This window comes from Balaenoptera physalus (genome assembly GCF_965194825.1).
Source record: "Balaenoptera physalus genome assembly, chromosome: 14".
NCBI lineage: Eukaryota > Metazoa > Chordata > Mammalia > Artiodactyla > Balaenopteridae > Balaenoptera > Balaenoptera physalus.
The window spans coordinates 82,850,345-82,870,278 of NC_138893.1; the positions used below are offsets into that span (position 1 = coordinate 82,850,345).

At 34.0% G+C, this 19,934-nt stretch overlaps 1 protein-coding gene across 9 annotated transcripts in view; it reads right to left on the reverse strand.

Moving 5' to 3' along the window:
• Positions 1 to 19,934, reverse strand: part of ADK (adenosine kinase) — a 496,766-nt gene that overhangs the window by 267,451 nt on the left and 209,381 nt on the right. The gene's annotated exons all lie outside the window — the stretch shown is intronic.

The window sequence follows — 19,934 nt, forward strand, 5'->3', positions numbered from 1 at the left end:
CAGGGAGGGTATAAGATTTGAAGGTAGACTCCAAGATGAGAAGAAAAGCACAAATAAGGGATGTCAGAAATAAAATGAAAGAAGGGGAATAACTAATTCTCACATATTAGGTAGAAACAATAAAGTAAAGGTATGGATGTAATTAAGTGTGACTGCACAAGACACTGAAAACACTTCTTGAAGCCAAAATGGTTGCTTGGTTGAGAAGTTGGGAAGTTGTCTCCTGATAGAGGGATAGGAGACTGGGTAGATGTGGGGATAGGAATAAATTATTAACATAAATTCTAGAGAAAATAAGAGAGAAAGCTAACTAAAAGCAAAATAAAGAATTGAAAAGAAGGTTCACGTCCTACACTGCTGGTGGGAATGTAAATTGGTGCAGCCACTATGGAGAACATTATGGAGTTTCCTTAAAAAACTAAAAATAGAGTCACCATATGATCATACAATCCCACTCCTGGGCATATATCCGGAGAAAACTCTAATTTGAACACCCCAATGTTCACAGCAGCACTATTTACAATAGCCAAGACATGGAAGCAACCTAAATGTCCATCGACAGATGAATGGATGTGGTATATGTATACAACAGAATATCACTCAGACATAAAAAAGAATGAAATAATGCCATTTGCAGCAATATGGATGAACCTAGAGATTATCATATTAAGTGAAGTAAGTCAGACAAAGACAAATATCATATGGTATTACTTATTTGTGGAATTTTAAAAAACAATAAAAATGCACTTATTTACAAAACAGAAAGAGACTCACAAAACAAAGAAAATAAACTTATGGTTACCAAAGGGGATAAATTAGGAGCTTGGGATTAACATATACATGCTACTATACAGAAAACAGGTAAACAACAAGGACCTACTGTATAGCACAGAGAACTATACTCAGTATCTTGTAATAACCTATAATGGAAAAGAAGCTAAAAAAGAATAAATATATAGAGTATCTATATATATAATACATATATACATAAATTGAATCACTTTGCTGTACACTTGAAACTAACACAACACTGTAATTAATGATACCTCCATTAAAGAAAGAAACAAAGAAAAAAAAAGAAAAGAAAAGAAGGTTCAGGGCCCAACTTAGTCTGGAAAACTGAGTTACTTTGCCTATGTACAAACAGCATGGTTTTATGCAAGTCTCTACCCGTCACTTATTCTGCTATCACCCTGATTTCTCTGGCAAGATATGCAATTTCAAATAACTATGATTCAGAATACCACAAATAACTAGACAATATTTACAAATTAGATATGCTGCTTAAATTTTTTTTCATAATTAACCACATTAGACAGTTCCTCCTGTACTTCAGAAAATGTGGCTATATTGAATGGATCTGTACAGATAGATATAAGTATTTGTTGATGAGAGCTTATTTAAAACAAAAACACCTTTGCCCTCCTCCTGTAGCCAAATATAGGATAAAGAATTCCTCACTCTGAGGAAGCAAGCATTAGTCTCTCGATATAGATATAGATATAGATATAGATATAGATATAGATATAGATATAGATATCCTACAATGAAATTTGAAATAAATGGCCCATAGGTTTGTATTAGACCCAGATAATGTTAAATCAACTATTTTAACACATCACACTTCGTTTTAGAAGCCTATGCTAATGCTAAATTAAGGGCTTTCTCTTAAGTGTTCTATAAGGATAACACATTACAAATTACTCCTCAAAACACAGGATTAATACCTAGAATATCACATAAGGAGGGTCACTTAAAATCAATTATTTGTGGATATTACCTCACGGTACTTCCATAACAAGTATAAAGATATATTCTAATTATTTTTTGGCTGCACGGCATGCAGGATCTTAGTTCTCCAACCAGGGACTGAACCCGTGCCCCCTGCAGTGGAGGCACAGAGTCCTAACCACTGACCTCCAGGGAATTCCTTAAAGATTTTACATCTGTCACAGTCATGAGAAAATTTTAGTTTTAAAACTTTTTATCATAAATAAGTGGTGAATTAAGTCCAGTTTTTTACTTTGCATTACAATCTTAGCTACTGAAAAAAATATTAAATTAAAAACTTCTAGAAGTACTTTTATTCTGTGGGGATTAGATTCTTTTAACAAACTTTTTTTATTCAAGGTCATTACACTTTTATTTTTCAATATGTTCTGAAGTGTATGTACATATATAGGAAACTTTATTCTTATAAAAATAATTTCACCCCTAGATATTCCAGGCTCAGCCTATCACTTTTTTAGTTTAACATATGGGGATGAGGAGAAAAACATTCACACTGCTCATGAGTCATAGATCAAAAATATGCAAATGTGATATAAAATATTTATTTTGTCTGCTTACACCAAACTCTAGTCATTAGCACCATATTTTCTAGTTATATTATCCACCTATGTAAGGTATAGGTTCAAATTGCAGTTCTGCTACTTACTAAGCATGAGGCCCTGCACTTCTTCTATAAACAAGTGTTAATTCAAAAACCATCAAGGGTCTGCTATTTAACTGTACTTACATGCTAACAAAGTAGTCAGCCAGTGTCTGCCTATCTGTCTCTTTCTCCCCTTTTCTATAGCCAGGAACATGAGTGTGCATGCACGTGCACACACACACACGAACACACACACACACAAACAGAAAGACATGAGACCTCTGGATCAGAGACAAAGACAATTTATTACTCATGGCAAAAACAGCAGCAAGAGCAATATCTTAGTGCTGCTTCCCTGAGCACCAATCCTCATGGGGCAATGCAGTGAGGGCTGGATGTTACTAGTGCCAGTGAAGAGCATCTCAGGAGAGTAATCCCAAAATTTAGAAACTGATCTTCACAGGGTTTCTGCTCCAGAAAGAAAGATTATTCATTTCTCTAGTAATACAGACAGTCCCTGACTTATGATGGTTCGACTTATGATTTTTTGACTTTATGATGGTGTGAAAGCTATACACATTCATTAGAAACTGTACTTTGTATTTTGAATTTTGATTTTTCCCAGGCTAGCTATATGGTGTATGATACTCTCTCCTGATACTGGGCAACTGCAGCTCCCAATCAGGCACCCAGTCACAAGGGTAAACAACAGATACACTTACAACCATTCTGAACCAATGCAAACATTGTTTTTCACTTATAGTACAGTATTCAATAATTTACATAAGGCATTCAACACTTCATTATAAAATAGGCTTTGCGTTACATAATTTTGCATAACTGCAGGCTGATGTTTTAGGTAGACTAGGTTAAGCTATAATGTTCAGTGGGTTAGGTGTATTAAATGTATTTTCAACTTACTATGGGTTTACTGGGATGTAACCCCATTGTAAATCGAGGAAGATTTGTTTACACAAATCTCCTATGGAGATGGAAAACTGAGGTCTTTTATATTTAATTCCTTGGGATGTCTCCAAGGAGGGACATGGTACTAGTTTTACTATCCAGGAATTTATACTTGTATATACAAACATGGGAACTGTAAATGCCCTTGCTTAGAAGACACAGACTGTGCAGGAATATGAGAAATTCATGAATTATCTCCCAACATTCAGCCATCTGTAAATGGGGGTAATAGATATAGTAAAGTTACACTGAAGTATTAAAAGGTTTAGAAGTAAGGTGCCTAATAAAGTGTCTAGCATATGGAATAATTAACTATTTGAGACACGAGGAATTGCACTAGGCTTGCTAGAGATGCACAGAACAAGAGTGCTCTTGATTCACTTGGTACAAAAGGAAACAATGGAAAAACCCCACAATGTATAACAAGATACAAACCATCCTATGAACTGAGTATCCCATGAAATAACCTAATAACCTCTCCTATACAAACAAGATGAGAAAGATTCCTCCATTTATACTAATCAACCTCTTTTATAGTGACTTTCAAGCTGTAGTCTGTGATGTGCTAGTGGATGTTAACTGTAATTTTTCACAACCATCATTTTTACATGTAACAGCATACAATAAAAAAATGAAAATGTACTGCAAGGTACCAAAGGTAAGAATTATTCAGTCATATATACACACATAGGCATCCTTGGAAGTAATGTAAACTGCATTTCTTAGTGCGGATTGACAAACATATGCATTTAGTAATATCATAAGATTAATAAGTAGCACTATACCCAAGAATTGGGAATTTATAAATAGTACCTAATGTTTACCAACAAATAAATGCTTAAGAAAATAAAATTGAGGAAACCTGTTTTAAATATAATGAAAATTAGAAAACATATGGATCAACTGTCCAAATTTCAACTGAAGATAAAAACAACTAAATTATAAAAGAACAAAATGAGACAGTGCTGAGTCAGAAGGCCTAAATATCTTAATGAAAAAGTTGGGCAATGCTAAAAATCCTTCTAAGGACAATATACCCTTTTTGTTCCACTTCTCAAAATTCTAGGTAGCAAAAATGAATCTGGCACATATGAAAAGAATTACATAACACCATCATGTGAGATTTAATCCCAGGAATGCAAGGTTGGCTTAACATCCCAAAATCAATTAATATAATAATCATATCAATAGCACAGAAAACAAAACTCACATGATTATGACAACAGATGCAGAAAAAGCATCTGGCAAAATCTAACACTGTTTCAAGTTAAACAGACTCAGCAAACCAGTAATAGAAGGGAACTTCCTGCATATAATAAAGGGCATTTAAGAAAAACCCACAGTAAACAACATAGTGAATGACAGGATACCTTTGCCCTCAGACGAGGAACACAAGGATGTCTACTCTCACCACTTCTCTTCAACATTATACTAGAGGCCTACAGGTGTCAGTCAAAGCAATTAAGCAAAATAAATAAATAAATAAATAAATAAATAAATGTCTTCCAAATCAGAAGGGAAGAAGTAAAACTCTCTATTTGTAGATGACATATTTAGTACATAGAAAACTCTATTAAAGAATTCACTGAAAAATATTAGAACTGATAAATGAGTTCAGAAAGGTACAGGAAACAAGATCAATATTTAAGTAATGAATTGTGTCTCTATACACTTGCAATGAACAATCCAAAAATGAAATTAAGAAAACAATTCAATTTACAATAACATAAAAAGAAAAAATATTTGGAAATACCAAATATTTCCTTTAACGTGCAAAACTTATACTCTGAAAATTCAAAACACTGTTGAAAGAATTTAAAGATCTAAATAAATGGAAAAACATCCCATGTTATGAATCAGAAGACTTCACACTGTTAATACGGTCAATAATACCTATATTGATCCTAATTAGAGTCCAAGCTGTATTTTTTGTAGAAATGAACAAGCTGACTCCAAAATTCATGTGGAATAGGGATGGGGGAGGACCAGGGAGTGATAACTAAAGAGTATGGGGTTTCTTTTTGAGGTGATGAAAATGTACTAAAATTGACACTGATGGTAGCTACACATATCTATGAATATACTAAAAACCATGGAATCGTACCCTTTAAATGATGAAATGTATGGTATGTGGATTATATTGCAATAAAACTATTTTTTAAAGTAGAATGAGAACAAAGGTTTAAAAAGTTAAAGAACAGTTTAAAAGTACCAAGGAGCAGTAACATTTATGCTAAGTATATGTTTTACTGTTCTGTAAGTCTTCAAAAATTTGAAAATACACATATAGCAACAATTAACCACAACAGCACAAACCTGAGCACACTGGTCTTGCACTGCATATTTCTGTACTAAGGAAGTTCATAAATAAACAACTGTCAAACAATTTTCAATAAAATGACAGCCAAATAAATAAATATACAAAACTCCAAGAATAGTTACTTGTATTATGTAAGCAACTGCATGACATGGTGAACTATTAGGAGAGCTAACACATGGTGGATTTTGCAATAAGTAAGTCCAAACACATATAAAACTCTGAAAAGGGCATAAATAGACAGCAAAACAAATGAACAAACAAACAAAACCAGAGACAGCAAGAAGCAAAAGTAATAATTTCAAAAATTATTTCAATGTGTAAAATACACTATGGCAAGTATAAGAAATTTTGGCAAAAGCATAGTAAAAATTAAAATTTAAATGATTTTTGACATTACTTTGAAAAGAAAGTAAGACAGACATTACTTTGAATATACCTGTGTTAGTATACTACCAAAGAGAAGGGAAAAAACTGTAAGTAGAAAACTGTAACTTTGGATGTCACAAAGGCTATACAGCACAAGAAAATGATGACAAATGTTCATCAATCAGGTCGTCATAAAATTTCTCTCATTCTAAATTTCTGACATAAAGGATAATGGTAGGGCATCATTGGTGGCGCAGTGGTTGAGAATCTGCCTGCCAATGCAGGAGACACGGGTTCGGGCCCTGGTCTGGGAAGACCCCACATGCCGCTGAACAACTAGGCCCGTGAGCCACAACTACTGAGCCTGCGCATCTGGAGCCCGTGCTCCGCAACGAGAGAGGCCACGACAGTGAGAGGCCCGCGCACCGCAATGAAGAGTGGCCCCTGCTTGCCGCAACTAGAGAAAGCCCTCGCACAGAAACGAAGACCCGACACAGCCAAAAATAAATAAATTAATTAATTTTAAAAAAAAGTTTATTTTAAAAAAAGGATAATGGTAAATGTCTAATGAATAGAGTTAATTACTAAGAAATATTTTTTATGGAAGAAGGTTGACTATTTTTTTAAAAAGTATTTGAAAGACAGCGTCCAATGTTCTACAGGTCATACTAATCCTGGTATAATTATATTTTGCAAATGGACAATTAAATATTGATTAAATAAATTGCTCCTATAAAAATTTGCCACTCATTTTAATTTTTCAAAATTATGTACTTATTTAAAATTGGTAATACACAGCATGTTATAAAAATGATTAAAACAGTAAGAAAGCACATTGAGTGGAAAAAAATTCTCCCACAAATAGCAATTCCTTAGTTTTCCTCCACTGGTTGCCAGTTTTATATATATTCTTCCTGAATTTCCATTTCTATTTGAGTTTATTTCTTGACTCTATTTTGATTCCCCAATGTTAATCTATGTACCTAGATTATATATATACATTGAAACTATATATCCTAGATTTTCCAAAATAGCCCATATTTCTATTCACTTTATCAAAGCAAATGGGACATATGCCCTCATTTTCATAAAAGATCTATTTGCTTACAGTTTTGAATAGTAACATTCAGAGTTCCCAAACTAGGAACCAGAATACATCTTCTGAAACCTTGTTTAAAAAATATTTTAAGGGACTTCCCTGGTGGTCCAGTGGCTAAGACTCCGTGCTCCCAATGCAGGGGGCCTGGGTTAGATCCCTGATCAGGGAACTATATTCCACATGCCTCAACTAAAGATTCCGCATGCCGCAACGAAGATCCCATGTCCCGCAACTAAGACCTGGTGCAGCTAGCTATATATATATATATATATATATATATATATATATATATATATATATATAATATTTATTTAAATATTTAAATGAATAAATATTTTTAAAAATATATTTTAAGAATGAAAAGTTACTAGGTGCAGAAATGAAAACTGTCATACTTCTCAAACTGTCAAAAAATATATGGGAATATAGGGAAACAACCAAGTTTTTCTCATATAATATAAACAATGCAAAATTCAGATACACAATGAAACATTGAAAACATTTCCTTAGATTATTAACCAGTATTTTATACCTTTTCTTTCCCTCATACCAAAAAACACTATTTTTTCTGGTCAATAGATCTGAATCCTAAAATTACACTTAATAAATATAAATTTATATATATATATATATATTTTTAACAAACCAAAGATAATTTATAGTAAGAGAATGTTAATATCAGCTCAAATAGTTTAAATTCCCTCATATGTAGGTGAAAAATGGCTCTTCAAAATGGAAGGGAATTTCACCAACTGGTTTAAAAATAACAGTGAAATAAAGAGCAGAAGAGACAAGACTACTTACTGTTGACCTCTGGGCTTCCTTCAATATAAAAGTATTATAAAGCAAAGAGTAAGCAAGCATTGATATAATAAAGGAACCTCCACTTTAATAAATCATTTTTTTAGGAAAAGGAAGTCTGCAAAATCTGAGAAAGCAATTTATCTTCAGGTGAATAAAATGAACAGCAACTGATCTTGTACCCAGGGAGTGATTCTTCTTCTACCAGTTACAAATACATCTCTGTTAAGCATCACTAGAATAGGCTGGGTGGTCTCCTGTTTTAAATAATTGATTCACACATTTAAGATTTAGGATGTATTCTGAAATTTTATGCCAAATGCCACTGTCTCAGTTAGCTGATTAACTTGCCCATTATCTGGTCACGTTGTACGTCTGTAAAATGAATCCAACTTGGTATAGGAGCATACCTGAGTAGCACCAAAGACAGATTTTGGGGGAAAGAGGAGTGTCAGAAGTAAGACCTCCACAAGAAAGTCACATTTAAGCTGAGACATATGAAATGGGCACAAATTGGTCAAATGAAGAAAAAGAATGTTACAGGAAGAGAAAAGTACATGTTTATATCAATGAGATGGGTCACCCCCAAAAGTTTCGATTTATAGCCTAGAATTCTGAAGACATCATGAGTGTCCTCTAATATAGTCTATAAAGGAGTTCATTTAAAAAATAAAACTATTCTAATTATATTTGCAATCTTGAAATTCTGTGAAAAGGTTAAAAAAGTAACACCCAAGGGAAAAATAGTTTACAAAATTAATTTTCACACAATTAGTTTCATAGTCTTTTAAGCCCTAACTTTAAAAAAAATTTTAAGTACGTATCATGAGATTATTCTGTCATGAAGAAATAATCAGCTTAAATATAAGACATAAAGAATGTCAATAAATAGAACATACTGAGTGACCAAATACTAATTTTAGATTCACAAGAAGTTGCAAAAATAATATAGAAGGCTCCCACATTACCTTCCCCCAGCTTCCCCTAAAGATAACGTATTACATAACCATAGTCCATTTTCAAATCCAAGAACTTGACATTGGTACAATACTAAACTGCAGACCCCATTCAGATTTCACTAGTTTTTACATGCGCTCTCATTTCTGTATGTGTACAGTTTATGAGATCTTATATGCTGTATGGGTTTGTGAAACCACTACCACAATTAAGATATAGAACTCTTCCATCACCACCAAGAAAGTCCCTTGTGCAACTCCTTTATATTCACACTATCTGCCTTTCACCTTCATCCTTAACCTCTGACAACCACTGTAATGTTTTCTAAGACTGTAATTTTTTTTTCATTTCAAGAACATTATATAATTGGAATCATACAGAATGTAAATATGTGCCATTGGCTTTTTTCACTCAGTGTAACCTCCTTGAAATCCATGCAAGTTGTCTGTAGCAATATTTTATTCCTTTTTAAAGCTGAGTAGTATTCCATTGTACAGATGTATCACAGTTTGTTTATCCATTCACTTGTTGAAGGTTATTCGTATTGTTTCCAGTTTGGGGCAATAACAAAGTGCTATGACTATATGTGTAGCAAGTTTTTGCGTGAACGTAAGTTTTCATTTCTCTATGACAAATGGTCAGGAATCTGACTGATGAGTCATGAAAATGTGTGTTCAATTTTATAAGAAGTGCCAAGCTGTTTCCAAAGTGGCTGTGTCATTTTACATTCCCACCAGCAATGTATGAGAGATCCAGTCATTCTGCATTCTCATCAGCACTTGTTACTGTCATCATTTAAAAATTTTAGCTAATTATCACATGTTCTAAATTTGCACTCTTCTGATGGCTAAAGATATTGAAAATGTTTTATATGCTTATTTGCCATCTTATGTATCCTCCTTTATCATTTAACATTTTAACATTACCTGAAAAGGGAATATACAATATTTCCAAGTGTGTAGTTAATAAGCTCTTTTACATAGTATGAGAAGGATAAATATACAAAAAGTTAATGACGCTTTATGAATAAAAAGTGGAGACAGACACATAAGTACAGAAAATATAATCTAATTTATTTAAAAAATATCATTATAGGGATCATTTGATTAAAGCTATTTATTATGATAACCCAGAAAAGGGACTTAAAAGTCATAGGGCACGCATCAGATGCTGTCAGTGCCCCTCCCATATCCTTTGGACCTAACAATTTCCCCTGGCTCCAGGCTTCCAAAAGCTAGAAGCTTCCTCTCTGTGCCAGAGGGATTTTCTCCTGAACTGGTGAAAGCTGCTATGCCCACCTGGGCACTAGGCAGGTGCACAGCCTTCCAAATTGCACTCCACAGCCAATAACAGGAAATATACTTGCATTTCCAGTGAGTTAATTCTGAAATCGATTTCAACATTGATTTTTCTCAAAATTTCCCCACAGGATAAAGCCCCAGTAACTTATCGTGGTAGTTCGATTAATGACTTTTTATTAGCTGCTTTGTGTTCCCTGAATCACCTCCTGCCACCCTTGCCAAAGTTACCTACATCTTCCAAATTGGCTACTTGTTTTAAAATCCTTGTTCTGGGTTCTGCCGCTGGGAAAACCTATAAAAATTAAACCACCCACAAAAACAAAATGAGTCTCATTAAAAATAAAAACATTTAAAAAAAGTAGTGACAAAAAAGTAGTGACAATAAGATGTATAAATTTTCCTTTATCTATTTAATTTTTCTTCTTATTACTATTAAATAAAGTCACTACTACAAAACTCTTCAACTGTAAGTTAACAGCACTTTGCATACTGGAACAATTTCTAATATGTAAATTAAATCAAAATTCAATAGTGAAAATTTATAGATGCTTATGACTACAAATGTAAGAAATTTTCAACCTGTGAAATGTAATAATTTCAACTTCTAGATTCAATGTAACATGATTATAGAGAACACAGAAAACAAACACATCAAGGGTTATTAGAAAGCTGCAGTAATCAGGGCAGCATATTGGAGACAGGATAGACATATAGATCAATGGAAGAGAACACATAGTACAGAAAAACAACCATATAATTGATTTTTGAAAAAAGTACAAAGGCAATTAAAGCTATTTAAAAAGACTTCAGGAAAGGGTACTAGCTGGAACAAGTGGATACCCATATGCCAAAGTGGGGATTAAAAAAAGAACACTGTTCCATATCTCATCCTACAAACACAAAAATTAACTCAAAATGGAACACAGACCTAAATGTAAAAACTAAAACTATAAAATTTCTAGAAGAAAATATAGAAGAATATCTTTCTGACCCTCAATTAGGCAAAGAGTATCAAATAAAAACATTATTTGTAAAAAACAGACTGATAAATTAGTAAAAACTTCTGCTCATTGAAAGATACTGTTAAGAAAATTAACAGACAAGAATATAATGGGAGAAAATACTTGCAAATCATATATCTGACAAAAGACATATTCAGAAAATATAAACAAATCTCAAAACTCAATAATAAAATGAATAACACGATTTTTTAAAAAGATCTGAATGCTGCTCTAAAGAAGATACACAGATAGCAAAAAAAAATAAAAATATGTTCAACATCATTAGGAAGTGTAAATTAGAACAATGAAATACTACTTTACCCCTGTTACAGTGAATAAATAACAAAAGCTAACAATACCAAGTGCTGGCAAGAATGTGAAGCCAATAACACTGATACACTGCTGGTGGGAATGTAAAATGATACAGCCACTTTGGCAGTTCCTTATGAAGCATGTGATCCAACAATCTTACTTCTAGTGGAATGAAAATGTATGTCTGTATAAAGAAACTTATACAGAAATGTTTATAGCAGATTTATTAGTAATCACCAAAACTGGAAACAATCTAAATATTCCTCCATTGGGGATGGATATACAAGTTGCAGTACATCAACATGACGGAACACTACTCAGCCATAAAAGAAACAAATTACGGATACTCAACAAAAGGGATGACAATCTCTGATGCACTTATGCCAACTAAACGAAACAAGATTCAAAAGCTATGCACTATATGATTCTATTTATATGTGTCAGGAACTCAAGTGAGTTGGAGAGAGGCAAGCTGCCAGGTTTCAGAGTAGTCGATTAAGACAATAAGCCAGGGAATTTCCTGGTGGTCCAGTTGTTAGGACTCTGCGCTTTCACTGCCCAGGGTGAGGTTCAATCCCTGGTCGGGGAACTAAGATCGCACAAGCCTCGCGACAAAAGAAAAAAAAAAAAAAAGACAAGCCAAAGTGAAAGTAATAATTAAGCCTTTCATCACTTACTGTAATACTATAAGAAAGATGGTGAATCGGAGAAAGTGTCAACTCCCCACTGCTCCACTTTCCCCCAAGGACCAGTACACTGGTCAAGGATCAGGTGAATCTGCACAGATGCGGGAGTTGTTTCACTGCCAAGGGAGCCCCCAAAAAAGGGTCCTGCAGTTTTAAGACCCTGGGTCTGGGGTAAGATGGAAGGGGGAGAGCTAGGTGTAGAACAGTATTGAGTTCTAAGTCAGTACAGAAAGGTGTCTCCAAAGTTCTTTGTCACTTCCCTAATAAAAAAGTCTTAACAGAGGCATCTAAGCCAGGCCTCAAAGAAAAGCCCCAGATAAAGGGGCCTCCAAAGCAAGGTGCTTGGGCTAGGAATACTGACATGTGTAAGAGCATAGCTGGCCAGGTGGGATGAGTCCTTGACTGCAACTCCCTTCAGAGACAGCAATTCATTGGCTTTACACCAAGTCTGGTGTGGAGAAGGCAGCTTTCCCCACATAAACCCCACCAAGTAAAACCTTTGTAGATCCCTATGATTGGCCTGAAAAATCACACACAGGTTTTTGGCCAGGAGCTAAATTCATCAATATGAAACACTGGAAAATGCAAAACTGTAGAAACAGAAAACTATGATATGGAATTTGATTTTACCTTGTTTTAAAAGCTAACAACAACAACAAAAAAGGTTTGATGCTGATTCACAGACAAGGGCAGAAGACACGAGACCCCTGGGTGAAAGGCAAAAGATTATATTTTACTCAAGTCAAGGCACACGAACATGGGCATATTCGCACCAGTTCCCCTTGCCCCAAGTCCTATGCAGGTAACAGGATGGTTCAGATAGATGCTATGTATGCACTCACTGGGTTTGCACTGGCAGGTGAGGAACATAAAGCTTGGGGAATCTACCAATTTTATAGCAAACAGTAACTAAGTCTGCTCTTTGTCTGGGGAGAGACAGTTACCTCATGTTTTAAGTCCACCAGCTATATAAATAATACTGAGAAATGTCCCAGGAAAGAGAGCAGTCAGAGCCTTACAGTCTTGGCACACCAAGCAAGGAGGTCTGTCTCTGCCAACAAAAACAGAGCAGTGATCGCTAGGAGCTGTGGTGGGGAAAGGCTGACTACAAAAGAGCACAGGGGAAGTTTTAGGGTGCTGGAACTAAAACATATCTTGCTCCTGGTAGTGGCTACATGACTGTGTGCTTATGTCAGAACTTATACAACTGTACATTAAAAAGGCCAATTTTATTTTATGTACATTACACCTAAAATTTTTTTATGCAAAACAATACTGGGGGAAAAAAGGTAAATCTTTTAAAAAAGAAAAGGAAACGATACCTAGGACTTTGTGGAAACATCCCCAGTGGCCTTTTCTCCATATGTCTTCTTTCGATTGCCAACTACTTAACAATGTTTCCAGCATTCATTTAAAGTTAATAAATTAAACACTTTTAGATATATTTAAATCACCTATTCAGACTTATTAAATCAGAACTCACAGTTTCTAAATCTCTTGGTTTTTACAATAATTTCTGAGAAAGAAAATAGCTTAAATTAAATTTGTAAAATAAATTAAAAATATAGTTCACTGTTGCCTTTCAGCTTTCTAAATTAAGATATCCAAAATACCATAACATTTAGCAAGTTTCCCTTCACCCTCCCTACCAATATTAACTGACAAACAATAAATTTTCAAAATCATTAAATTGCCATTGTTCATGTTTCTCCTGTTGACCAGTGATCTAAACATTCATTTTAGTTAAGAAGGTTTTTAATAGAATGTAACATCTGTTTTATGTTACATGGGAGACAGCAAAATTCTTCCTCTCTGACTGGATTATTAATGGTCGTGCCTTCTATGGAGTTATTCTCTTCATCCGCATCCCCACACTAGCTCTCTAAAGTGCAACATACCCCCTGATGTAATACATTTTCCTGCTAACTGTACAATACTGTAGACACCATAACTTTAATGTGACATGCTGGTATTTCTTTTTTAAACCACAAATGCATTTCTTATTCTTGATCACAAATTTAAATTTCCTGTATATTCCCAGCCCACCAGGCATTTTTTGTTTAAAACTGCTGATAAAAATAGGTGAATTCAATTTTTTGACTTGTCATCTCATTTTTTTTATAGACCTCTCTCCAACTCTTAGAATGGAAAAGTGAAAAGATATTTCTTTTTATCCTTTTACTATTAAATCAACTTAAGCTTAAAACACTGTAAACTACTTCTACTCCTTAAGAGTGATATAAGTCCAGGACACACATAAAATTATTTAAAATAATATGTTTGCATTAAATTCAAGAAAAATACCTTTAATAAAGGCATTCTTCAAGTGTTCATCTCTATAATTATTTTAACATGAATATCTTTTTGTTTTTATCTTTAAAAAGTTCTCAAATTTGACATATATTCCTCATTTTATTTCTGAGGTTTACATCAAGATTTGAGACCATCTTAACATTTCACTGATTAAAACCAAAATAAAATAATATGCCAAATGGAGTTTTTGTTGTATTTCTACTACCTTCAGTTTTTCTTGTACAATATTTTGTCCTTTATCAATGAATTCTGACAAAATTGAGATAAACCACGTAACTACTAATGATTCTCAATTAGTTCTTCAGTTCATTTCCCTTGCCTAATTCTAAGAAAACTACATATGGTTTAAACCACTGGTATTTTTTGCTTTCTGCCAATACACAAACCATCCATTTTTTGTGTTGAAAACACTCCCATGAATAATTATAATAGTCTCCAAAGAGACCAGATGGTAATAAACACTAGAGCAGATTTGGAAGCTAACCATAAATTTACCTTTTCATAGTCTAACCATCATAATATAGTTCTTTGTGCTTATACCATTAAAAAAAAAATACTGGTCATAGAAACAATATGAGTATACTTTGCACTTAAATAAAAAGATACACAGTAATGTTAAGGTCTTTCATAACTACATATACCTCCCTCATTTCATATTGTTATCATCAACAATTTTTAAGAGAGCATCAGCTTGATAGAGTATGACATTACTAATGACATTATATAGTAAATTTTTACATTAGCAAAATTACTATTAAAGTAAAACTTAAGAAATGTGATCCAGCTAAAGGCAACAAACAATTTCAAAGTTAAAGAAATAGAAATATAGGCTAATGTTACATAGAATTACCACTGATTTTTATTTTGTTATTCTTCTGGGATATTAAATTATTCTGGCTTTCCTACTTCAATTGAAGTAGAATGACTTAAATAATCATTTATCAATATATTTATTTTAGAGTATCATATTTCTGAGAAATAAAAATTAAGAATGGTTTTCAAAACTAGAAGCATGATACGAAACTTTCAAAACACATTGTGGTATATAAGATTGAAATTCAGGCATTTCCCTGCATCTGTAAAAAACAAAAACTAGCCCAAGAATTAGCTTATTTTTGTACTTTTTGATGTAAGCTACAATAGTAAATTATATTAACTATATTTTCTGTATGCATTGCAATATTGCTACCTGTAATGTTTCTGGTATTAAATTATTCTTACAGCTTAAAGCAATAAATATATAAAGTCACATGGCAATGGAAGGATAGAGACAGAAAACAAATAGAAATAAAAATAAGAGGAAAGAAAAAGTACGCTTAAATAAAAACAGGAAATATGAAAGGGGGGGTGGTGGGGGAGAGACTGCAGAAAACCAGAATAAAAACAATGGCTGTCCAAAAGGTATTTATCTTTTCGGTTGCTATTGTAAATGAGGTTTATAGTTTGTTTATCCCGTCTATTAATTTAAGCACCTAAATATTTTAATTTTAAATCTACCTTATTTATTAATTCTTTGTTTACAACAGTATTCACTTCATTCTATTGGGGTTTTCCACAACAGACTCAACAAAGGTAGTGTTAATTGTATTTTCCTATTTTATCTATAAAATATGATATTGGCATTGGAGTTGAGAGAGACAGATTCTACTAAGAAAACATATATCTATTTTCTTTAATGGAAGTTGTTTTAGCATCTCCATAGAAGATCCTATTTCTCTTTTGTTTTATTGCTATGAGACCAAATTACAGATTTTGTAACTCTGAACCATCCTTGCATTCCCAGAATTAACTTCTCAACTTGGTCACTGACAATTATTAATGTGGTACTAAATTTATTTCCAAATATTGTATTTGGGCTTTTTTTCACAACAGTCATAAATAGTATTGATCTATACTTTTAGCTTTATGTTTCCTTATTTTTCTTTCTGCTATCCTTGTTGGGTTATGGTATCAATGGGAGACCAGCTTGAAAGAAAAGAATCTAGAAGGGTTTTTTTTCTCCTATGCTGCCCAATGGTTTAATTATCTTAGAATAATCTGATGTTCACAAGTCTGGTGTATTTGCCAAGTGAAGTCACCTAGGATTTTTACTCTTGTGGAGAGGAGGTTCTTTGATAATCTGCTCTATTTCTTACATGAGCATTACACCACACAGATTTTTCTCTTTTTAGAATGAATTTTGGTAATTTATTTCTCTCAGAAAATAGTTCACTCCATCCAAGTAATTCATGTCATCCAGAGAAATGTAAATGTAAACTTTCAATGAGATCTTACTTTTTACACATCATACTGATAAAGAAGACCCTGATTATATTCTGAATTGGTAAGGATGTATTAAAACAAACATATGCATTCAGTTCTGATAGGAATAAAAATTGGTAAAATGTTTTATGTGGACAAATTTGACAATTTGTATAAAAATTTACCATGCTTATGCTTTCAGCCAGCAATTCTTATTTCTAGGACTAAATTATAAACATACACAGATGGAAGGGACGTCCCTGGTGGTCCAATGGCTAAGACTCTGCGCTCCTAACGCAGGGGGCCCAGGTTCAATCCCTCGTCAGGGAACTAGATCCCACACGCTGCAACTAAGAGTTTGCATGCTGCAACTAAAGATCCTGCATGCCACAATGAAGATCCTGTGTGCTACAACTAAGACCTGGCACAGCCAAATAAATAAATATAAAAAAACAAAAACAAAAAAACCTATTCAGATGTAACCTTCTATGTGACTCCCACATAGGAAAAAAAAAAGATATACAGATGGAAAATAACATGCATATTAAGGTACTCCTAAAGTATCTTTGTAAACCATCTAAATGTTAAACAGTAAGAGATTCATTAAACAAATTATAATACTGGGACTTCCCTGGTGGCGCAGTGGTTAAGAATCCACCTGCCAATGCAGGGGGCACAGATTCAAGCCCTGGTCCAGGAAGATCCCACATGCCGTGGAGCAACTAAGCCCATGCGCCACAACTACTGAGCCTGCGCTCTAGAGCCTGTGAGCCACAACTACTCAGCCCGCATGCCACAACTACTGAAGCCCACGCACCTAGAGCCCATGCTCCACAACAAGAGAAGCCACCACAATGTGAAGCCTGCGCACCGCAACTAGAGAAAACCCGCGCACAGCAACGAAGACCCAACGCAGCCATAAATAAATAAATGAATAAATTTATTTATTTATTAAAAAAATTATAATACTATCATAGAATGGACCATTATAGTCATTAAGAAGAATTAGCCATATCTATTTCATACTGGTATGGAACAATCTCCAAGATATACTATTAAGAAAAAAAAAATCAAAATACAAAACTGTGTATACAGTATAACATATGCAGAAAATATACATTAATAGATATGCACATAGCTGTAAAGAAATAAAATATTTCTGGAAGAACACAAGAAACTTGTTACGGGAATCACATCTAACTATGTGAACTGGGTGAGCAGAGTATGGGCACAGGAAGAAAATCTACTTTTCCCTACATACTCTTGTACTTTTAAAATTTTGGACTTTGTGCCTCTTAGTTATCTGTTGCTGCCAAACACAGTGAGTTAAAATAAGAAACATAACATTATATAGTTTTTTTTATGGGTCAGGAATTTGGGAGTGGTTTAGCAAAGCAGTTGTGTCTCAGGGTATCTCATTAGGTTATGGTGACTGGGGCTGGCTCCTGCACATGGCTAGCATGTTGGTGCTCGTTGGTGGTAAAAAACTTTAGTTCGTTGTCATGAGGGCCTCTCCATAGGCTGACTGAGTCTCCTCATGACAAAGCAGTTGACTTTCTTATTATGGGCATCCAAAAGAAAATAATGTGGAAGCAACAATACCTAGCCTCAGAAACAGCCCATCATCAATGCCACACATCAATGCACATCATCAATGCCACACACAATTCTAACACATTCTATTTGTTAGAAGCAAGTTACTAAGTCTGGGCATACTCAACAACAGGGAAATTAGGCTCTACCTTTTAAATGAAAGAATGTCAAAGAACTTGAGAGAGATACTTTAAAAACCAAAACATGCATATTGCATTTTGGTAAATACAAATAGAGTAACATTAGAAAATTAAATTAAAAGATGCATTTAATTCTGTGGAAGACAAACTTTTTTTGACTGCATCACACGGCTTTGTGGGATCTTAGTTCCCCAACCAGGGATTGAACCCAGGACCTCAGCAGTGAAAGCACTGAGTCCTAACGACTGGACCACCAGGGAATTCCCAACAAACTTTTATCATTAATCAAAAGGATGACAGAGAGTACTGGGAGATTTAACTTTTATGAAATGACAACACATACTTCAATCCCTACATTTCTATGTAAAATCCCACCCATAACACTATACTTCTAAGAAGTCACAGTAGGTAGAGCAGCAATTTAATAAATGTATAACTAAAGGACTATTTTGAAAATGGCTCTCAACAGTGCAATATATCCATGTGTACCACCTATTCATATAAATATGTTGTGAAAACAATGAGAAATTAAATCACATAATCTTTAATGATGATGATGATACTGAAGTTTAATAACATCTGTGATGCTATTAAAGGTGCTGTGTGCCAGCACCTTACCTAGTAGTACATACTCTTCCTTTTTTTATTTTACATTTCACCCTCACAACCCCAAGTGTACAGTGCGCATTTTACAGTGTACAAATGAGCAAACGGAGGCACAGGAAGGCTAGGAAAACTTGCCCAACGTCATCTACAACGAGAAGTTTGTCATGTATTCTAAATATATGGTTCCCAAAACTAAGTGCCACATTCAAGAAATATACTGTTCTTAGCCCATTTTCCTTCATTTGGAATAATCTTTTTACATTATTTTCCCTAAGATTGTGTTTTGGTGGCTCTGTAAAACTACATGACACAAACTGAATTTACTTTAAAAAAACAAAGCAAACTGTTTTCTCCCCCAAGTTCTCCAATTGTAGAACTAGGTAAACACACACACTGACTCACATACAACTGGAAAACAAAAAAGAGGTTACTGTCATTTTTTCTTTCTTTACATTTCAATTTTCTAAAATGTGTTCTAAGTTTAACAATTAAAACCATTGAAAAAATGTTAAGAAACCCTACAAATAAGGGGGTATGAGGGTGAAGTATCAATCTGCCACAACTTCCTACATGAAAGGTTTGATTAGACATAGAAGAGCCCAAAGGCTGAGCTTGCTACTTCCACCGACTATACAGTCACTCCAAAAGTACGAGCCCTATCAAGTCAGCTTTGTACATGTCCCCAGCAATGTACATTACTTGTAGTCACTGCTGCTATAAAATTAACCTTCATCCCATAGGGGCCTAAAGGAGATGGTTAAGAATTGATAGTTCCTGCTTTAAAAAAAATGCAACACTGACTACGTTATTACTGACTACAATCTTTCACATTTAGTATAATTTTCCTCAGGGTAGGAT